This window comes from Aythya fuligula, chromosome 1 (assembly GCF_009819795.1).
Source record: "Aythya fuligula isolate bAytFul2 chromosome 1, bAytFul2.pri, whole genome shotgun sequence".
NCBI classification, from domain to species: domain Eukaryota; kingdom Metazoa; phylum Chordata; class Aves; order Anseriformes; family Anatidae; genus Aythya; species Aythya fuligula.
Genome location: NC_045559.1, coordinates 130,463,830 through 130,485,838, shown reverse-complemented (window position 1 = coordinate 130,485,838; position 22,009 = coordinate 130,463,830). Strand labels below are relative to the sequence as shown.

Below are 22,009 nucleotides of genomic sequence, written 5' to 3'. Positions count from 1 at the left end.
TTATTTATAAGTGACAGCAAGGAGACAGCTCTTGCTGAGGTTTTTAATTACTAGCAAAAAATGTCTGCTTCTTTATATCTGTCTCATTTATAAACATCAACACAACATCTTACACTAACCCTTGTTACTAGGTAGAGACCATTGTCCTGATGCCACATGGTGGTAGCGGTCAAGTAGGTTGAATCGTATCAGTTCAACAGTCTGCTTATTACATTTCTACAGTAATCCTTTTAATTATTTTGGGAAATGAGTATTTTTGTCTTGGAAGTGCTATTGTTCACTATCTGTGAACTGCCTTTGGGCTGGTTCAGTCATCAGCACAATGCAGTTTCATTCCAGTGCTAGCAACACGCTACCTACCTGCTTGATGGCTAACTTTGCAGTCTCAAGTTAAGCTATAGCTACCACCAAGAATATCTCCAGGTGGGAACAGTGGCTCCCAGAGCTTGTTAAGAGGAAGGAGTCAACCCTGCCCCTCATTGCCTTATACTACCTGGTATAAGGATAGGGAAGAGAGCACCCAGGAAGAGCAGGACAGATAACAGGACAGGTAGGGAGGACACTGTGGAGAGGGAGGATTGCTGGACAAGCAGGAAAAGTAGGTAAAAACAGCTCTCTGCTGCTCTGAATAGGAGAGCAGTAAATGGACCAACAAGTAAGTCATGTTCCTATTTCCCATAAAAATGACAAACTAAAGGAAGGGGTGAAGGCTCCAGCTGCATGTGACACTTCCTGCTCCTAAGTGTCTGCTGTAATGGTTTTTCCTAACCATCTTTCATGATTAGTTCATAGCTCGTTAGAGCCTTCAGTTCCCGCTGAAACAAGAAATCCGCTGCTGGGGCCAGCGTGCCTAGCCTCTGTCCACCCTTGGCTGCCATCAGCTCCATGGTTTTCACCCCTCCGGCCCTAGCATCATACACGGCCTTCTCCTGCCAAACTGAAAATATTTGTGCACAAAACCAACCAGACCCGGAGAAATACTTCTAAATTGTTCACTTGGCTCGGGGTGAGAAACTGTGCTCACGGGCAGGTGTTTAAACAAGCTCTGGCAGCTCTTCAGCTGGCTCTCCCCACACCTCCCCAGGAGGAGTAGCTGGGCGGGATGCCGTGCAGGCGGGGAGCACGCTCACCCTGTGCATCGCTTCAGAGGGGGAATGAAAGGAGGCAGGCACCCGCAGGACGCAGGACGTGCTGGGCCATGCACGAGTAAGCTCCTCTGTGTCTGTGCCTGCACCTCTTCTTAGGCGGGAATGCCTCCCACCCCTCCTCCTTCCCATGCCTCTTCTTTCAGAGGGGGAGGGAGGGTACCCGTGCACTCTGACAATCTTCACCTTCTCCATTCTGTTTTAGCCCACCAGCTATGAAGCTTTGTTACACATAAAACCATACACTTCAGGTAGAAATATTTCAGATGAGCAGTGTGTGTTTCCCAGAGTGTTTTACGTTTTTATTACCATCCTGTAACATTTCTGCTTCTTTCTATATTCCCCATTGGCAACCCCCTGTGCCAAAGTACCCTCTTGTGGCGATAATAATTTCTGATAACTGTGTGCATCCAACTGACCAACTTGAGCTATGCAATATACAAAATGCCCTTCATTTTGCTTCACAAGGACAAAAATTTCTCTCTTAAAAGCTATAAAAATATTTGTTGTTGTTGTTTTTTTTTTTTTTTTTTGCTTGTGGGAGAAAGAAATGTCAGTCCTCTTCCTTTACCTGTATTCTCTCTTTCTTCTCCCTTCCCCACCTCCCTTAACTTTGAGAAAAATGGTGTGAGGAAGCTGAGATTTTCCACCATGATTTCAGAAAGTGAGTGAAAAACAAATGCTCCATTTGCACTACAGGTGCAAAATCCTCACACATGCACTCCCTGGACATGTACTATAAAAGTCCCACTGAGAGCTGAATGAATAACACCCACACAGAAGAGAACCTAGAAAACTTCTCTTATTTCTTCATATCTACCCACTGCCTACCTAGAAAATAACATATTAAGTGTAACATTCGGAAGTGGACTGGCAGGGCTTTTTAAACTGGGACAGATCTCTGATTCAGTCTTGAGATACAGCCCAGCCAGTTTCCCTCGCTCCCACAAGGCTCTTCTAACTGCACATTGTTGTTGCAAAACTATGAACAGTGAGAATCAAAAACATTTTGCCACTGTGCCTTTTAACTGGGAGAATGAGTATAAAAGCTCCTTTTGTCCCTTCAGGTGAATAGAATTCTTTAAAAAAAAAGAAAAAAATCTCATTTGAATAATCTTGGAAAAAAAAATCTCTAGAAAACCCATCTTAAAGTACTTTTGTGAAGCTGTAAGACAGCTTGAAGCTACTACATTTTAAAACAATCAGAAGATTAAAGCACTGGCAGGCAAGGAACTCATGCGGAGCTGTTTAAAAAATTATCCCTGGGCTGCATTATTGGCATATTTAGCCTTATAACACAGCGAGTTCTTTCCTTTTACATGTCACAAACACGGCTGCAAGACAGTCTACACAATGCATTTAAACCCCAGCAAACGGGAATCGATTTACACATCTCTCAGACGGCTTTTGTACCCCCCACAAAACTCAGGCACACAACGACCTGCACGGCATTGCTTACTACTGGGAAGACTGAACTGAAAGACAAAAACCTTTAAATCGCTTTTTTTTTTTTCTTTTTCCCTTAAACTTGCTTTTCACCAGGCTAAGGGAAAAAAAAAAAAAAAAAAAAGAGAGGGAGAGAGAGAGAGAGAAATCTCAGCAGAAGCCTGTACCAGTGCTACCAAACCGAAAAGGCAGCATGCCTGGTGCTGCTGCCCTGAAGAGCCCCAGGGGCAGCAGCTCCTCACCTGCCTCATGTTGAGCTTCCCATCATCCATCCATCCAGTCGGGAAGAGGCTCACACCGCGCTGCTATCTGCAGGGCAGAAATCCATCAAGTTTCCCACTGTACACAAGTTTTTCTCCCCGTCTTGCTTGTTGGCTTGTTGTTCTGTGTTTTGTTTGTTTGTTTTGTTTTCTTCCTCTTTTATCCTTTGCTGGAGGGACTCTTCCCAAGACAATGTCAAGTGTCCCAACCTTCCTTCCCAGCCTATTAAAAGTCAGGAGCAGGGAGGCAACTGTCCGCCTGGCTCTTATTTCAAACCACAGCTCAGGGATGTAGTAGTTGGCTGAATTAGGCCATGAAATAGCCTCGCCAATCAGGAGAAAGGGGAGGGAGGTAGAGCACAGAAAGGCTGCCTACATGAGGATTAGGAAAGCTTTCAAGGATTTGAAAGACTGAAAGCAGCTGGAAACAGTGTCTAGGGCTACAAAGAGGGAAGTCAATTTGTGGTGTGAGAGATTATTCTCATTCTCATCTAACTGCTCTGGGTCTGCTTACAGCTGAACGGACTCCCAGGACTTAAGAAAATGTAAATGTCCAGCGAAACTCCCGAAATACCAGAGCGATGCAGAAACACTTAACAGCAGCCCCGCAAAGTGGCAATATCCCGTACTAGCAGGAGCCACAGGCACTCTACAAGCACCGATTTCCTCATGTCAGATTAAAAAGTAAATTGGCTTATGACATGGGCAGGAAGTTAGTAAAATACACTATGCCAGTTACATGAAGAGAAAGAGCCTGTCTGCCGGAGGGTATATACAGGAATCAGCAAATTTTGTTGCAAGATTTTATTTGTCTTGGTGAAAAATATTTAACCATCATTAGCATGTTATCTGCTTTTTATTCTTTACAGAGGGCGATTTCCTGGTTTCTGAAATTTGGTTCCTTGTTCAAGATAACACTGGAACCCAACTGCAACTTTATTTATTTTTATTTTTTTAATTTTAACAACGAGATCAGCTTTTATCTGCTGCCCCTCAGTGGCTTTCATTAAAATAAACAAACAAAAGGAAAAAAAAAAAAAAAAAAAGTAGTGCTATTGCTGTTTGAGTTACACCCTTCTTGAGTATAAAAAAAAAAAAAAAAGTGGAGAAACAGAAAACTGCCAATTCATACCACCCACTCTTCTCCAATTTCTTTATCCCTCACTTAATATCAGTTCCAAAGCTGTTAGACTTCTGTTCTTCTCTAAATGGAAAGCTGTCTTTTGATCTCAGGGGACAATCAGACAAATCTGAAGTCTGAAGAAAAGCCCCAACATCATGGATTTGTTTCTGCAAGGGATTTATCTACCAAGGCAAAAACTAGTCACTAGCCAGCAAAATTCCTATCAGTACAAGAAATCTTACTGAATTGAGCTACAGAGGGGAAAAAAAAAAAAAAAAAAAAAAAAAAAAAAAAAAAAAAAAGAGCCATTACAGTGATGTGCTGCCAGGATTTTAATTAAAAGCTTCTAAAGCTTCTTAAAATATATTTCCTTTATTTTATGATAAGCTCCAGAGCTGAGTATGTCACAAGGAAAGGAAGAATAGATCTGAAAGATCTATACATTTGCTTTCCCACTGAAAATAAAAAATTATTTTTCTCATAAGTGCCACCAAGAATTTTGCATAATATTGGCACTGTCCAGCTCAAAAGCAAAGCATGGATGAAGGAAAAATTTAACGTGAAGTACCATTGCACTTTATCCTGGGCCAGCTGTCTTCATCTGCTTTATGTTCCAAAGCGGACATATCCAGTTATGTACTTTAACTTGCAACCCCAACTAAGTATCCTGACGGATTCTCATAAGATAAGACTTAGCTATTTACACTAACCCAAGAATACACAACTCCCTGAGACGACTCTTCCTCCAGTGATGGTCTAGTCTTGCACACTTGCGCAATGGCTCCAAGCAGCTGCAATACACAGAGATGGGTGCATTAGGAGTAGGAATGCTTGTTCTCTGATTCCCAAACATAGCTTAGTGGACACATGCCACTTGAAATTAGTATGTGGTATTTGAGGACCTTTTACTGTTAAATCTGTGAGAATCCTCTCCAGGCTGCATTCAAAACAGTAAAAATGTTTTTCTGAAAATAATTTGTACCTTAAAGAGAAACTTTCTTGGTGAAAGTTTGCCACTTTGGATACAAGAAAAGACAGATGTTGTTTTTTACATTTTCCTCTGAATATTTGGTTACACACCTATAACCCAAGTGTATGCGTGTGTGAGAGAGAGAAAGTCATATTATATTCTGGTAAGTGAAAGAAGATTTTGGCTCTGAAGAAAGAAACTTTTACAGTCTATCCAGTGGAAATCTATGGAGGGAAGTGTAGCCTGTGGAGGTAGGTGGTGCCAAGGATAAGTTCAGGTATCACTGAGAGCAAACACCTGTATAAGCAAGAGCAAAGTCATGTTTTCGAGCATGATAGTTTTTAGAGGGTTCTCATGGAGGAAAATTAAAAGACAAATGGTTGCAAGTAAAAGTAGTGGGATGAGGATTAGCTCAGTGGACACAACAGTGGATAACTTTGAAGGTGATTAAGTGTAGCAAAGCAAAGACAGCAATCATGAAAAATTCAGCACTAAATTAAGAAATTCAACGCTGTTTCAAAATGTGAAACTTTCACTTGTTCTAATTTGTTAACTAAGCCTTTTTTAATTGGCTTCATTCTTTTCAATAAATTGCCAAATACAGGAACATTTTTGAGCAGGTGGACCAGATGCAGAGCAACCTAATGTGGAATTATTCAGTCACTGGAGTTTTTATTATATAAAGCAATTTTACATAGTACAGTCCAGCCAGGTCCCTGCCAGTCACAGGGGTGAGCAAGATGGGAAGTGGAGGAAAGGACTTTCTCTCATTAGCTGAATTTCAGATGCCATGGAAATCCTTCTGGGCCCAGAGAATTCAATATAGGTTGAAGACAGAAGAATCACTTTGTGTCCTTACTGAGCTAGGCCAGATAGAGACAGACCAGTCCCCAGGACCTGATTACATCTAGCAGAAGTAAAAGAGTTACAGCAGAGTAAATCCCAGCATACAGGTTAGAAAGAACACTTTATGATATGAAGACTATCAGAAATATGTTGCCTTTAAGTTGCAGTGTAGAAAACCGATGTTGTTGTTGTTTAAATTGGGAGGAAAAGGCAATACTTACACCCAAACTATCAGTGTTCTAATTCATTTCTAATGTGTTTGTAGTCCTTCCCTAGTAGATTCAAATTGGAACTTACTGGAAGAGTGGGATGTCCTGGGATGTTCAAACTACAAAATACTATTTAATAACCACAGATAACACTAGAATATATAACGCCAGGCAACACTGGAATGTAAAAACAACCTCCAGAAGAACTGGCACAAAATATTTGAATTAGAGTGTTGTAAGGTAAAGAAAGGTTCCTGAAAATATAGTATAAAAATAAAGAAATTCTGAAATAGTATCAGTATAAACAAAAACATGGAAACACCTTTTCTCAAGATGTGAAAGTGTCACAAAATAATTTTAAAATATATAGTCAATGAATATAAGAAAGTGTAGAGCTGAATCTTGCAAAACAGTAACTGCTTTTATCAACATCAGTGTGGTGAATGGAAGGAAAATAAACTAATTATCTTGGCAGAGTGTCTGACATGGGTATTTTAATGTACATGTTTTCCAACAAAAGTTCAAAAATAAGACCAGCAATGTCAGACATCCTTAAATTTACAAATATGGACTGAAAGCCACAGTGCAGAAAGAAGTCCTTAAGGCAGACCTTTGGGAAATTCATTACCTCTCAAGAAAGATGACTTAACCTTTTGGCAGGCTATCACTGAAAAAGGCAGAGATGAGAGAGATCAGAGCATGCTGCAGTCCTCTTGGTAGGGTGGTCCTTAGATGACCATTTCCCCTCACTCTGTTATTTACAGCATCCCTCAGACTGCTCTGATCTCACTTGGGGCTGTACCAGCCACAGGCAAAAGAGAAGGAAAGGTGCTTTCAGGACACTTTTTTGTCCATCAGTTACACAATCTAAACAATCAGCAGGCTCAGGCAGACATATACACAGCTCAGGCAGACATAGATAGTAAAAAACAACCCATCTGTACCTGCTCCATGACAAAACTGACTAGACTTTTTGATTAAGATTATTTTGATTAAAATACATTTTCTGAATTTTATTTCATTGCATCTGTGCTACAAGTCAGATGCTTGATCTGCTAGGCTGAACAAGTTGGTGCACATTCACGTGTAATAAATCAGTGATAAGAATTGTCTGATAGTCTGTTCCAAAATTATATGGAAATACAGTCAGTTAAAGAGACTGACAAAGAAGGATGCTATGAGAGTTCAGAGTTTCTAAAACATCTGTTCTCTAATATAGGTACACACGATTTAATGCAAATCATAGTTACTATTGTTTCTCCATTTTATTTGTTAGGGTTTTACCATTAGTTAATAGTTTAATCACAATTATATCTCATTAGTTTAAGAAGTAATAGATAATAGTTAAATTACTTTATTTATTTATTTTTTCTTAACAGTCCAGTCTTGAGAAGCATCAATGAAACCAAAAGTGACTACAAGTTTTTGGGCTAAATGAAAGTAGCCACAGTATAAAAGCCAGTGTTAACCAGACTATACATCAAGCAGACTACTGCAATTAGTTCTAGATTTTTGTGTGTGTGTTCACCTGCTTATGTAAGAGAAATATATTCATATTTGTAGATTTAAAAAAAAATCTCGTTCTCTTTCTGGTTAAGAGAAAGAAGTTTTAAGATTACCTTCCCTACAACTGAACTAACTCTTGCTCTAGCCAGGATGCCAATGCATCACAATGTTTGTGGTGAAATTAGGTCTGCAGGGGGTGGGCTGGGAAACAACAATAAAAACCTAAACCCAATCCTGAAGTCATCATACTCCACCCGGGAAAACCTCTTTATGCAACTGAGAATTTGCTCATACACATGACTCATGATTTGACTTTTAAGCCTCTGGAGTTCACAGGGTTACCGTCAAGGTCAGTTTACCAATGAAATATCAAATTACTATCCCTTCCCATTGTTTCAGCATGGCCCTTGGTACTGATTATGTAACATATTTATGTGGGAAGTTTTACACACACATGCACAAAAATGATATTCTTTTAATTTCAAATGAGAAAAACAGTGAAAAATCAAAAGAACCTTCTTACCAGAGAATTTTAAATTAAGCTATTCAAGGACGTGGGCAGACATCACAAAGCATTAGTTGTAGCAGTAAAGTGGGAGACAGTTTCAGAGATTCTTCCCTATTGAAATTAATGGATTTTCTCACCAGGAGCACTGCTTAAAATTATTATGTATACACCAGCTAAGGACAGGTTTGAAACACTACTCTGTTAAACAGGCCAATCAGGAGTGCTACCCTGAGAGGACAGGCCTGGCCAGGTCTCGCCCTTCTATCTTTGCCAAATAGCCCTTTTGTAACCTTTAAACTGTTTTCAGATGGTACTTTTATGAGCCACTGTACTTCATTCTTTTTAATTACAGACATATACCATATAGGTTTACCAGCTTCCAAAAGAATTTTTACTTTATTTAGCTCACATTTCCAGATGTGTCCCCTCCTTAGGCCTCTCTTTTTTTTGTTAAAAGGCACTGGTAATAAAAGACAATGACTACAAAGGTAATGTACTTCTCCAGGCAAACCAGTTTTATAATCCAATCCTTTGATTCTCGTTCTATGAAGTATCCTTATTAAAAATACTAAAATAATAACATTACTAAAGAAAAACAACAGACTGGTCCATGAAAATTATATTTTTATAGTTGGTGTTAAACTTTTTTCATGAAGAAAATCTGATTCAGGTAAGACTTTTAGACTGTGAGGGCCAGCACAGAGATGAAACGCATACCATTGGGTTCTAATTTCTCCATCTCTTACTTCCACAGTTTATTAATAGTCTGCATTAGTCACTCCAACACTGAAATTCACAGATATTGCCAAGTGTGTCCTATTTCATGAGTACATGTGTTTTTAACAGGGAGACACAGCCATTCTAAGCTCTGCCTGTAACACACTCTCTAACATAATTTTTTCACCAAGAACAGGAAAAAAATATACAGAAGTAGCTGCTACTGCCCATTACACCAACAGTGTAGGTGCATGCCTTCTAAGCTGTTCATGTAGATTATGATCCCTAGGTCCACACTTTGACACATATGCTCATACCCTCCTTCTTTTTCCAACATCTTCATTAGCTTGTATTTTGCAATAATACATTATGAGACTGCAATGATATATGAAGGTCCTACCTCCCATTTCATAAAGGCCATTTCATAAAGGTCCTTTATGTAATGGACAATCGTGGGTAATCCTGTTACCTGAAGCCACTCACATTTTCATTTCTTTCAGTTTCCTATCTACCTTCTGGGTTTAAGAATGAAGAACTTGCTACTGCAGAGTGCAGCAGTACAAAACAGGACAAAAAGATCCCTCCACACATACAAAGGAATTATGATAATTGTGCAGCCATGTTACCTAGTAGTGATTTGGTAACATTTGATTTTGTTACCCTCATTCCATGGGTGAACTCAGGATCAGAAGTATTATATCCACAGTACAATGAACTTCACACTGAAGTGAGAGACAAAAATACCAAGAACTCAAAAACAAAGATTTTCAGGATTTAAATATTTTCCATTTATCTTTTATCAAGGGAATTCTGAATTCAAATAACTGATAACCACCTGCCTCTCTAAGAAGTTCATAGACTAGGAAAATAAAGTCCACTACAATAAAAGACAAAGCACAAAGTCCTTTGGGAAAAGGTGATGACATATGAACAGAATAATTCTGCACACCAGCCATACATCCTTAGCTTTGGGGCTGATAGGCACAGAAATAGCACTGCAGAAAAATTCACTGGCCACACACACATTTTAAACTTAGAAGAGTTAGGCCCTAACCACTTGAAGCTTGGAAACTGAAAAGGAATGGCAAGCATCTGAAATGCAAATTCTCTACAACCAGAAAGATCTTTAATGCTATAGGTTTATGTAATTCAGAAGCCTGCGAATGAAATAAATGCCTCGAGATTGTTTGTAAATTGATAACTGCTTCAAGGGAGGTATCTGCATTTTTAGAGTTATTTTGGGTACCTTCCTATGAGTTGCAATGTTCAATGCTTTCAGGGAACCCTTCCCTATTATGTTGCCTCTGTTTGGTCACCACATACTACTAAAGCCTTCTGAGAAGTAAGCTGAGGTCATTTACTATGGGCACACTGTGGGTGAAGGTTAATGCATACTCACCACTCTGCTCCCTAAAGTGAATCCTTGTACCCACTAATCTTTCACTTTTGATAAATAAAACTGACACATTAAAGGAAAAATAGAAGGGCAAGGAGAAAGCAGATATTATTAGACAGGGGAGTCATGAATCTCAACAGTTTTTACACGTTTATCTTTCAGTGTAGCTCTCTCCAAGAGATAATGTCATTAACATTTTATAAATATTAGCAGGGCATTTGGTGCACATTTCATTAAGATGTTGCAGTGTCTCAAACAGGTGATAGGGGGGTTGCTATGGTTACTATAGTGTCTTAAGCTGAATACTAAATAGGTTCGCAAAATAAAAATTCTTACTTGTTATGTAAAATATTAGTTGCCCAGCTGGCATTCGTTTTTGTACCCCTTTTATTTTGTCAAGGACTTTCCACTCCATCTTTCAAATAAAGTGGATTTTAGTACTGTTTAGAGAAAGGAGAGGTCACTAACCATTCTTCTTCTTCAGGAAAGGGGACAAGTTAGGTACCTCATTATCTAGCCTGTTTATAATTAAATCTAAAAATGACTGCTCCACTGTACTGGAATTGTGAGAGCTTTTATTTCTGAGGATTTAATGAGTCATGGAAACGTGTTTACAAGGCAACAAGCCCTCACTACACAAAGAACTCAACATTAGCATGGCAATAGACCATATAGCTTTTAATGGCCTGAACCTTTTGTTTCACATGCAGACCCAGCCCAGGGATTGTCCCACCACCAACATTTGATCCAACGTTTCTTTTATTTGGGATACTTTTTTGCCAAAGGACCCGAAGGTGATATTTAGGAAGTCTATTATCAGGCATGCAAATTGGGAGAAAAATGTGTCACATCAAATCATGACGATTTAATAAGGTATTACTCATGAGCTAATGCTTTCATGTGCTGCCTACTCAGAAAGGCAGGTTAAAAAGGAGTTACTGTAAAGACAACACATTTAGTATTTTTATCCTTGCCTTACTCCTTCATGATGCAACTGAAGGAAAGTTTCAACATGCTAATTTCTTTCAATTTTATTTCATTTATTACAATTTCCAGAGTGAAAACAAACAAAAAGTTCCCTAGTTTTACTATGATCAAAATACTAGTTTGGTTTCCTTTAGACTATTATGATTATTATATACTTTATACTTTATTTTGAAAATTTTCAATGACATCTGCTGCAGTCATGGTGTGGTCCTGCTACTATAAAACTCATTTACAGTAGTATCAGCACAATCTTTAATGAGTTGAAAATGAGTTACTGGGATTTCATCTATATTCCACTGATAAAATGGTAGATAGATAGATAGACAGAAAGAAAGATTCCTCCAAGCTAGGGTAATAACCTAAATATATTTGAACACCTGTTACTATACTGGTGTTACACAATAGCTAAATTCTGAGTAAGATTAAGCAAGAGCAAATGTGCTTGCAACTTCCAGATCCACTTTCACAATTTCTACCCAGAGAGATTCCTGGGAAATGAGTTAATATTTTTTAGTCTGAGGCAGCAAATTTTTATAGCAGTACTGAGAAACAGAGTAGGAATTTGTGAAAGATAATATATTGAGCAGATCTACGTACTAACTAGGCACTTACCTTATGTATTTTAAAGCACAGAATGTTGCATATTTCTAGAATCAAAAATGGACATAACATATTGTTCCTTCAAGGTGTTACCATGTTAACAACTAGGGCACCTTCTGTTAAAACTATTAATATGTGGCTTATCACTTCATAAAAGTTTGAAATCACAATCCAACAACAATAAGCACATGTGGTACATATGAAGTCGATCTGCAAATACAATAACAAGCATTCAGCAAGAAGTATTTTCATGCTATAGTTAGCAGAAGTAAAATTAGCTGTTTGTTTTACAATTGCCACTTTTGTTATCCACAAAATAACCCATCCATACTCACTCTGCATTTTGGTTCCTTTCCGAAGTGTAAAAATGTCTTTTGTTGCCTCCTCCTTCCTCAGCACACACCAACCTGACTTGCGAAGTTTGAGTGTGATGGTGATGTCAGCCACCAGAAGGCTTTAGCAATTTTAAGGAAACCTGTTCTTGAACCTACAGCTAACCCTGTGTTGACCAAGACGGCTATTATTTAGCGTAATGACTCTGTCACTGGTTTCAGTATTTATGTACTTATGGCACTTACAGAATAAGAGATAATGAAAAAGTGGATGGGGTGATAAATGCATGTGACGGAGAAGCAGGAAAAGCAGGAAAAGAATCTTCCATGCAAATATGCACATATATATTACAACAACAAACTCAGGAATACACAAACATCAAAAAATGCAGTAAGATCAGAAAGACATTTCTCAGAAAATCAATCCATCAAAACTTTTCTCGTGTACAACTAAGCAGAACAACAACAACAACAACAAAGTGTGCAATAGCAAGGAGTCAGCTTACGACTGATTTTTTATATGTTTGCTCACTGATGTTATTAAATAAAGGTGACTGATGGAAGAGAGGACAGACCAGAGTGAAGGGTGACAGGGAAAGCCCAACGCGAGCGGCCGGCGACGCTGAGCCCTCTCCGTGGCCGGGCGCAGAGCAGCCCCTGGCGGCCACCGCCTTCCCGCTCTGCTCCCTTCAGCGGCTCCGCCCCGCTCGCCTGCCCGCCCGCCCCTGCAGCGCGCATCACTGACGACAATTGGCAAGCTAATATGCCAGGTGGCTCAGAAAGAAACCGGAGCACAAGGCGGGCTCGCTTCGAGGCAGCCACGATATCACTTGCTTGTAGAAACTGCAAAAACTTTCTATGTATTTGCAGATAAAAGCTAAAGTTCTGTAGTTTTAGTCCTCAGCTAAGCTTCAGATCTAAACCTGGGAGTATATATTTAAAAAAAAAAAAAAAAAAAGCATGTATTATGCAGTTCTGTTAATTTTTGCTGTGCTGTGCCATCTATAACATTTTAAGATATCTTTCTCTTATAAGAGATGTGTCATGACCTGTGTTTCTAAACCTTTTTAATGCCTAAAGCAGATCTCTTAAAATGAAGAGAAGACCACATACATTCAAAAATTGCAACTATTTTTCTCCTAGTTTGAATTATTATAATGTGAGTATACTATTGATGCATACGAGGAGTATATATAAATAACACTTCATATATATATATGAATATATATGAATATATATGAATATATATATATATAACACTTCCTGCCCCAGCTCTATTACCACAGTGAAGTCTCTATACTATAATTCATCGGTAGTTAAAGTCTTAAAGGCCCACAAGAGTTTGCATACTTGAAATTTGTGATAAATTTTTTTTCCCAGCATATGCCTAGCCCCTTGGGACAAAAAAAAAATAAATAAAAATTGTTAAGGACCAGCTTTTTTCTTGCAAAAATATGATGAAACCACTGAACTCTGACCATTTAAGCACAGTGCATTCCACATTAGCCTATAGCAACAGGATATCCTGACAGTCAGCATAAAGGGGATAAAAACACCAGCAAATAAACCTCAGGATAACTCAAACCATTCCACTCAAAGTATGCGAATATAGATCCATCTTGCTCATTTTCATATTCCTTCTGTCTTTCCTGATTTAACACTTACTTTTTGTTTGCCTACAGAAGAGGTACCCAGCAAATCCGAACACTGAAATTTTGAATGACAAAAACAATGCAGTTTTGGATGTTATGTCCAGACTGAACAGAAAGAAGTTCAATATTGGGGCAACTATCTTTATATAGTGTCTCTATGGAAACAATGTTATTTCATTGATTACTATGTACTCCAAGATTCATGCAAAAAACAAATCTCATCATAATGAAATGAACTTTTATCCATGCTCATATTCAATTTTCTGCCACTCATTTACTAGATAAATAATAATAATAAATACTGGGAAATAACAAAAATATAATAGTAAATAGTGGGAAATTTTGTCATGAATCCTACTATTTCCATCTTGTGAAAAATAACCATATTATTTGTGGGTATGAGCAGGCTGAATCCTTACCTCTGTGCTGAGAAACCATGCAGAGCTACAATTAGCATCCAAGCCTGAACTCCTCTTGAAGATAGATTTTATTCTTCATATGGAAAATTAGTAAAAATAATACAACCTAACTTCAAACTGTGCTTCCTCTCCAAACTCGTCTATTCATAGTATTTCCTTCCAGGAACTCCTCTATCTTAACTCAGTGATTTCTTCCTCTTACACATGCTTCCTTTATTTTAAGGGTAGTTAATGAAACTGCATTTGCCACAATAATTCAGTGGAACATCAACAGCTTTGTGCAAGATCCTGACACTTGTGAAGAAGGTGGGACAAGTATCCTGTCATTCTTATCAGTGTCCAAGAGTCTTGCTGCTGACAAATGAGTAACTGGCATCTTATTGTTCTTTTATTCTTCTTCAGCCTCATAAAAAAGATCCTTCAACAGAGAAAAAGTTTTATTCAACTGTTTTTACTATTTCTGTGTATTTCATCAGCCCTGGCATTAATATGATATTGTGGTGATTTTGCCTAGGAGTGTGGGAATTACTGAGGGATGTGCTTATTTTTCTAACAAAAGTTCAGGCATGCTATTATTAGCAACCTATGGTATGTCATCAATGTCAAAGGCCAAATAGTTTCTTGAAATGTTTAGGAATCAAGTATATTCTGAATCTGAGGAGTCTCTGTTCTCACTCTGCCATTCACATGCACACATGAGTATACTGCAGCATGACTCCATCTTGCCAGGATGGTCTTGAATACTCCCAGTGCGTCCGCTTTGATAGAACAGTCAGGTTCTCAATTAGACCAACATGTATTTCACAGAGCAGACTAACCATACCAGCATGCCTGGGGCAGTTCTTAAAGCTGCACTTCTGCCTGTACCCATGAGCTTGGACCCAACCTTTTTAGAAGCCTATTCCCACTCCATATGGCTCCTTGCATGTGCAAGCATATTTGCCAATAGCAAATCGCTATATTTTCTCAATAGCACTTAGCCAACTGACTTAGCAAGTCACCAAGAACACCTAGGGAAGACACTCAGAGGATATCCATTAAGCAGTTGTGCCCAGGTTATGGGCCAATCAATAAGCACAGAGTGTTTCTAATCATTCACAAGTTCTGTCTTGAAGAACAGAGTAGGTCCACCACATCACTGTGGTATTAGGACCTAAACAGCTCTGTCCCCCTTCACGGACTTTTGAATTGAGCTTCCCCTTTTAAGTTTTATGAGCAGAGAGGGTGACCAAATCAAAAATCTAGCCTGAGTGCTAGTGTTTCTTTCATTCAAAACTGACAAAAGATTTTTCAACCCCAAACTTTTACTTTATCTGTAGCATTAAGATCATTAATAGAAAATATTAATGACAGATGTAAGACACTTCACTGAGAAATCAAGAGTTAAGACAGTGAAAAATTAAGCCCCAGTTTTTTTTTTCTTTCTCAAGGAAAAGGTTAGGTAATATAATTATTTCATTAAAAGCAGTGGCCATCTGTTATGCTTTGGAGAGACTGGCAAACAATGTTAAAAACATTTTTTATATACAACAGAGAGGAGGAAAATATGTTTATTTAGTAAATGCTAATGTTTCTGAAAGATGTTTGATTAGAGTCTGGAGTTTATCAGCACTTGCTGGAGCTCAGCCTAGAGGACTAGCATCATCAACACATACTGTCAATAGGCATTAGAAATCAGTCCAATCTCCATATGAAAAAAAAAAATAGTGATTCAGTACAGTTCTTCCAATAATAATATTTGGTGCAGCATCCTCCACAAAACATGATATATGTTTTTTTACATCCAATTCCAATAAATATTTTATAATATCTCCCAGATCCTCAGACTTGTTTTTCCTGTGTGGTATGATGTTAAAGGTTAAAAAAGAAAAAAAAAAAAAAAAAAAGAGAGAGAGATTGGCCTTTAAAATAGAAAGGCAGGACAAGGAAGAAGGAGGCCTTTCCATCAGGAACTGCAGGCTTTAAACTTTTACAGGAACATTTTATACAAGGAGAAATACTAATGTGATTAAGCATCAGAAGAAAACCAAAATAGTTCACTTAGTTCATTAATAAAAAATACAACACTAAGAATCATGTAGCCTATGTGCAAAACTGAAAATAAGCCACAGTTTCTGTTTTGATTGGCGGTTTGCTTTTCAACAAATCAACAAACATATAAATACTTTCTGGAAGAATGGAAGGAGAGAGAGAGAGAGAAGGAAGGCAGCAAGGAAGCAGTGAAGGAATCAAGGAAGGAAGAAATGGATAGTGGGGCTTGTCTGCTGCTTCTGCTGCAGATGCCAGATGTTGTCACAGATACTCTAGTGGAAAAAGAGAGAATGATGCTAAATTGTAAACTGAGACTTCCTGTGAACTCTGATCTGAAGTTACCCAACAATAGAAGAAGGAAATACACTTCTTCCTTCATCCCATCTACAGGAACAAGAACAGCTACCTTCCAGTCTTGTTTTCTTTACACTACCCTTAACTGTGGCTTGAATTAATTACATGCTATTATAGTGCTGTTTTGCCACAGCATAACTTAATGAAAACAATTACTTTTGTCTTTGAGAATGGAGGGGGAAGGGGTGAGACTAGATGCAGCCTTGTTAAAAGTATATAGAAAAATATATACAAAGCTTTGTTCAAATGAGGGTAATGCCCAATGGCTGATCCACTCCACCAAAATCAGAAATCCCTGCACAGGGAGAAATGTGGCACAAAGATAACAGGGATGCATATAACAGAAGGAAGACTTTCCTACATGGACCTTATTATATACTTTGAAAAATAAAGAAAAAAGCTCTCCGAATAAATTTCAGTTTTGCACTTGACTGGACAAAAAGGCTGAAGGCAAGCTCTTCCCTTTGACTTTGTTTGAAATTAAGGAGATTTCACAGTTTTCATGATCAAGTGCAAAGTCTTCTGAGCGGTAATCTGGAACATGGACACGTTCATGAAAGTCTTGCACTTGTTTATGTAAAGTGTGGCAATGCATATTATATCTTTAGCATTTCACCACACTGCACCCTATGATTTTGTCCTGTGCAGGTCTTGACCATCAGAGATACTTACTGATATTTACCAGGTCAGGAACTCAAAATCACACACGTGTGATTAAGAAGACTGTGTAAGTTTTAGGATTGCTCTCTTTGTTAGATATTACTGCATTCTGTCTGCTTCCGAATTTCCCATAAGTGACTGCACATTTCTTACTTATACATACCTATTTTGAAACAACTTCGTCCTATGATTTTGTTTCCTCCCAGACTTTTAGCAATAATTAAACATAACAGGCTTTAATATTTGAATCCATTTCAAGGAAATGAGGATACACTGGAGGCTGTGGGGAGGGCTGTATACTCTCAGAATGAAAAGAGCACATGGAAATGCTTTTATCCCATTAGCACAGGCACAGAAGGCTGCTGTAATACATCTGCAGCTGTTGGAGAATAGCGTGCAGATGAGCTCATGGTTTGGTCCAAATGAGACAAGGATCCTGCTCTCTTTTTAAGGAAAGATCTCCAAGGGAGAATAAGCTGTTTGCTGTGTAGTCCCTCTACCTCTGCTCTTCTGAAAATTTCTAGGGGTTTAATGTAGAGTACTCACTCATAACCACTTCTGGCCCCATATGTGTCCATGAGTCATTAACTTCTCGGCAGTATCCCACATTTCGTTACCACTTTGCATGCCATAACCATCCAGTTTAACTCAATATAACACTTCAGTGAGCATCTACAACAATGGAAGAGTCCAGAGCACAACTGTCAATCACCAACACACAAAACATGGAAGCTGTACCAGCTTCTGTCACAGGGATTATATCCTTGGTCATCTGTCTCAGGAAACATTCAGAAACCGAAAGGGTCCTTTTATTCAATTTTAACAGCATAACTGAGATGTTATGCTGTGGAAGTCAATGGGATAATGAGGAGTTGTCATTTCTTACAGTTCTGTCATGAGGCTCTGGTTATTTGATGTTTTATGTGAAGCCTCAGCTGCTGATACCAAGTCATCATGTGAGAACCGCAGATTTATTTTCTTTTTAAAAAGGGATTTAGCCTTTACACTGTTGCAAAGAGAGAGCTGACAGTTTGACCTGAACATAACCTCATGATCTGAAAGCCAGAGGCTAGAGAAAAGGAATGCAAAATTGTCTTTAACATGTTATAATTTTTAAGCTAAAACGTGATTGTGAAAGAGACTGGTAGGAGGTCAATGCTTTTTGAAAGCTAGCCATTCTTTGCAGGTAGGAAAAGATACTCTCAACCTCATGACAGACCAGGCAGGGAGGCTTCTGGAAGTGAAAGAGTGTCCTGCTGCAGCTAAAAAGGCTGCAGCAAGCTCCCTTCCTCTGCAGAGCAGAAGCAGAAGAGGTTTTATAAACCACACTAACTTGCTGGTTAAATACCTGTTGATTTAAACTGTCCTTGTGTCATTCATTATCTTTGGCTCTGGCTTTGCAACCTCTTTAATTAGAGGACTACAGAAATCTTAATTTCTGAAAGCCACCCATAAACTATCCCTTTTCGCACAGCCATGTGATGCTTAGAAGGGCTGGTATCAATAAGGCATGAACCACATTGTTCAACTAAACACTACCTTTTTAAAAAAAAACACATTTATCATATAGTTGACATTGCAAGCTGATTTTATACTCTGGAAATGGTTCTGTGTAGCTGTATATGTGTATACAGTTATAGGTTTTGCATTTTTCCCTTTTTGGCCAGTATCACACAGACCACATCCCAGCACCACAAACATCTGTGAGCCCCACCAGCCAGCTCTGGATGCATTGGGAGGCAGTCGGCTGCTGGGGCAGGAAAGAAACAGGGGCTTTGCTGCCTGCAAGGTGGCAGGTGCTGGTGGATACTTTGCAGGAGGACAGAGAGTGGAGAGGGGGTCCCACCTCCCAGTGCTGCACTCTCCTTCCCTCTGCAGCTGCCGCAAGTTCATTTTCCCAGTGGTCTTGCCTTGGGTCCCCTTTCCAGCTTCTCACTTTCTCCCAGTGTTTCCCCATGAAAGGGACTCCCTGACCCTGCTGCTCTTTGTCCGTGATGAGAAGGCAACACTTGCTTGCATCAGTCCCCAAGACAAAAGCAACACATTGAGCAACATTGATCTATAACAAATGTGGGATAAAGTCAATGCCTAGTCCTTATGGTGTGTTTCAGTCTACCACAGGATATATTTTTTTTTGTGATTCTTTGACAAAGCTGGAATGATCTGAAAAGGAAAGCAAATGTTCCCTTAACTAGCTAAAACCCTACAGTTACCATTATTATTATTATTATTTATTTTTATTTTTTCAGTTTCCACTGCAGCACCAAAGTGCAATGTCAGAGATTAATAGGGAGCATTGGACAAGTTTAAGGGGGAAAATCGGCTTCAGCCACTACATGGTAACACACCTTGGGCCTAGCACCAGCAGTGCCAATAGCAGTAAGGATATGTTAACAGAAACATACAGAAAGCAAAGGGGGCCATTCAATTAAGCAAATACTGTAGAGCTATTAAAAAGATAATTTATAAAAAGTACAAATGTAGAACCTGTGTGTGTGCATGGATGCTTGAAGGTATATAGTATCCTGTTATTATGATTATTACTTATGGGTACCTCCCATAATCCTTTTTATTGTAAAACACAGAATAATCACAAGAAAATCTGTGACTGCATCCAAACTATTTCATCCAGACTACAAAGACAGCAAGCTTCTGACAATGTCCAAGATCAAAACCTACCACTTTGAACACAGTAGCAGAGCAATACACATGTTGCTGTTCATTTTTATGCTGCAAATATTGAGTATATCATTCAGGAAATGCTCTATTAAATGTTTTAACAAATTAAACAATTAGGGAAATATCATCAGCTAAATCCAACCCTGATGTCAGCAATATGAATTCAGACTGTTCCAAGCAGTAAGAACTATGCAGTCACCACAAGACTGCTTACTCACAGAGGGATTTAGAGAGGAAATTATAGGCACATGCGACTTTCATGTTGAATCAGAACCGGATAATGAGAGGCTGCAAATTCTAAAAATTGTTCAATTAGTAGTGTTGGGAACACCAGGCTAAATATCCATTGTATCCTGGCACTAATTGACTTGTTTCCCTTCAGAACTTAACCATATTTGGGCTTGAGTGGCTTATCAACTCTCACACCCTCCCAGCTACACTGAATCTTACAATGAGCTTCATGCAGAAACCTGCCAGCTCAGAGCCTCCTTTATGACTGGGGCTGTGTGGCAGGTCTCCATTGCACCATGAAGCTTGTGGTGCTTACACTCACCTTGCTACCTAAGCTACTTGAGATTTGATTTAGGGTAGCACAGTGAAGATTTGCTCAGGTCATAGCAAGAAGCTACACAGGATCAGTCTAATACCCTGGAAGCACTTGCCAGTCAGTGATCTTCTCAAAATGGATGTGACTACATTGGTTCTGGATTTAAGCTCCCACATGATTTGGCAACACAGGTGCTATGCTGCACTACATGCCTCCAACTGCCAGGTAAGAAGATATAGAGCCACAGCTGAGATGTCCAGCTCTAGCGGTGCCAGTTGCCCTAAACCAGCTGTTGGAAAACTGCTTACCTTTCTTAGCTGCTTGGGAGGATCTTTTCTCCAAATGAGCTCACATATCTTACTATATAGCTGTGCATGTGATTTTAACATGCCTAGACTAAAGAATCTGACATTGCAGTGCTGGGGTTGAGAAGGCAATTTGTTTCTCAAACCTAACACCTATGTCTTACTGGATGCTCAGAAGAAAATGTCACGGGAAAAGAAAAAAGTCAGCAGTTTTAAGACAGTAGTTTAAAAACCCTGAAATTAAAAATTCAATGACATCTTGTCTCCTTTTGGCAAACAGAGGGAGAAGGAAGGGAAAAAAAATAGTACTGTTGTAAACTGTTGTTTTTCTTAATAAATCAAAATAAAAAACAAGATAAACATAGCTTTCTACAAAGCTAGGGAAGGACTCTTTATCAGGGTGTGTAGTGATAGGACAGGGAGTAATGACTTTAAACTAGAAGACAGCAGATTTAGATTAGACATTTGGAAGAAATTCTTTACTCGGAGGGTGGTGAGGCACTGGAACCGGTTACCCAGAGAAGCTGTGGATGCCCCATCCCTGGAGATGTTCAAGGCCAGGCTGGAGAGGGCTTTGAGCAACCTGGTCTAGTGGCAGGTGTCCTTATCCATGGCAGGGTGGTTGGAATTAGATGATCTTTATGGTCCCTTCTAACCCAAACCTTTCTATGATTATATGATTCTAAGCTCTGCCTTTCCAAACACTGTGTGATCTACTGCTAAGTACCTTAGCAATCTTCTCAATCTTCCTACATGTTCCCTGTGATAATAGTATCTCTTTTCTTTCCTTTTAAGGTTCTTTGAGCCATAACAAGTAAAAAAGAGTCTATACAAAACCCAATTCTATTCTCTTGTAACCTAGTTAACATTCAGAGCCAAAATAAAGCTCTTGAATGCACAAGTGCAGCTTTGGCTGTAGCCACTGGGAGTTTCCTGCATGTATCTGTGGAGAGAACACAGGCCTTGAAGCTTTCAAACTGCTCAAATATTGTGGGGAAAAGTGCTTTAGCCTTGAAGGAATCTTTCAAAAATGCCTGCATCATGCTTCATTCATTTGAAATCCCTTAATGTTCAAATTTGTAACAGTTAGGTAGTGAGAGAGAACCCGTAAAGGTCAACTTCCATGGAAAAGAAATTTCCCAGGACAAAAAGGTCTTAAAATATTTTATTATAGAAATATACTTTTCAGCCCTTGAAACAGAGTAAATATATGAGAATTCCTAGAAGTCTATATTATTCCCCTTAGGGGTGCCAGACTTTATTTACAAAGCCTATATATTGCTATAGCAAGGAGTTATCATAGTTGAAACGTGCTCA

General features: G+C 38.9%; 1 protein-coding gene across 3 annotated transcripts in view; it reads right to left on the bottom strand.

The window, feature by feature from the left end:
* Positions 1-22,009, bottom strand: part of MID1 (midline 1) — a 238,236-nt gene that overhangs the window by 139,953 nt on the left and 76,274 nt on the right. For 2 of the 3 annotated variants that reach the window (XM_032192971.1, XM_032193000.1), the window contains exon 1: positions 2,834-3,115. The exons of the other annotated variant lie outside the window; for it this stretch is intronic. The gene's annotated coding sequence lies outside the window, so the exon portion shown is untranslated. Of the gene's footprint in view, positions 1-2,833; positions 3,116-22,009 lie in introns of those variants that run through there. 3 annotated transcript variants of the gene reach the window in all.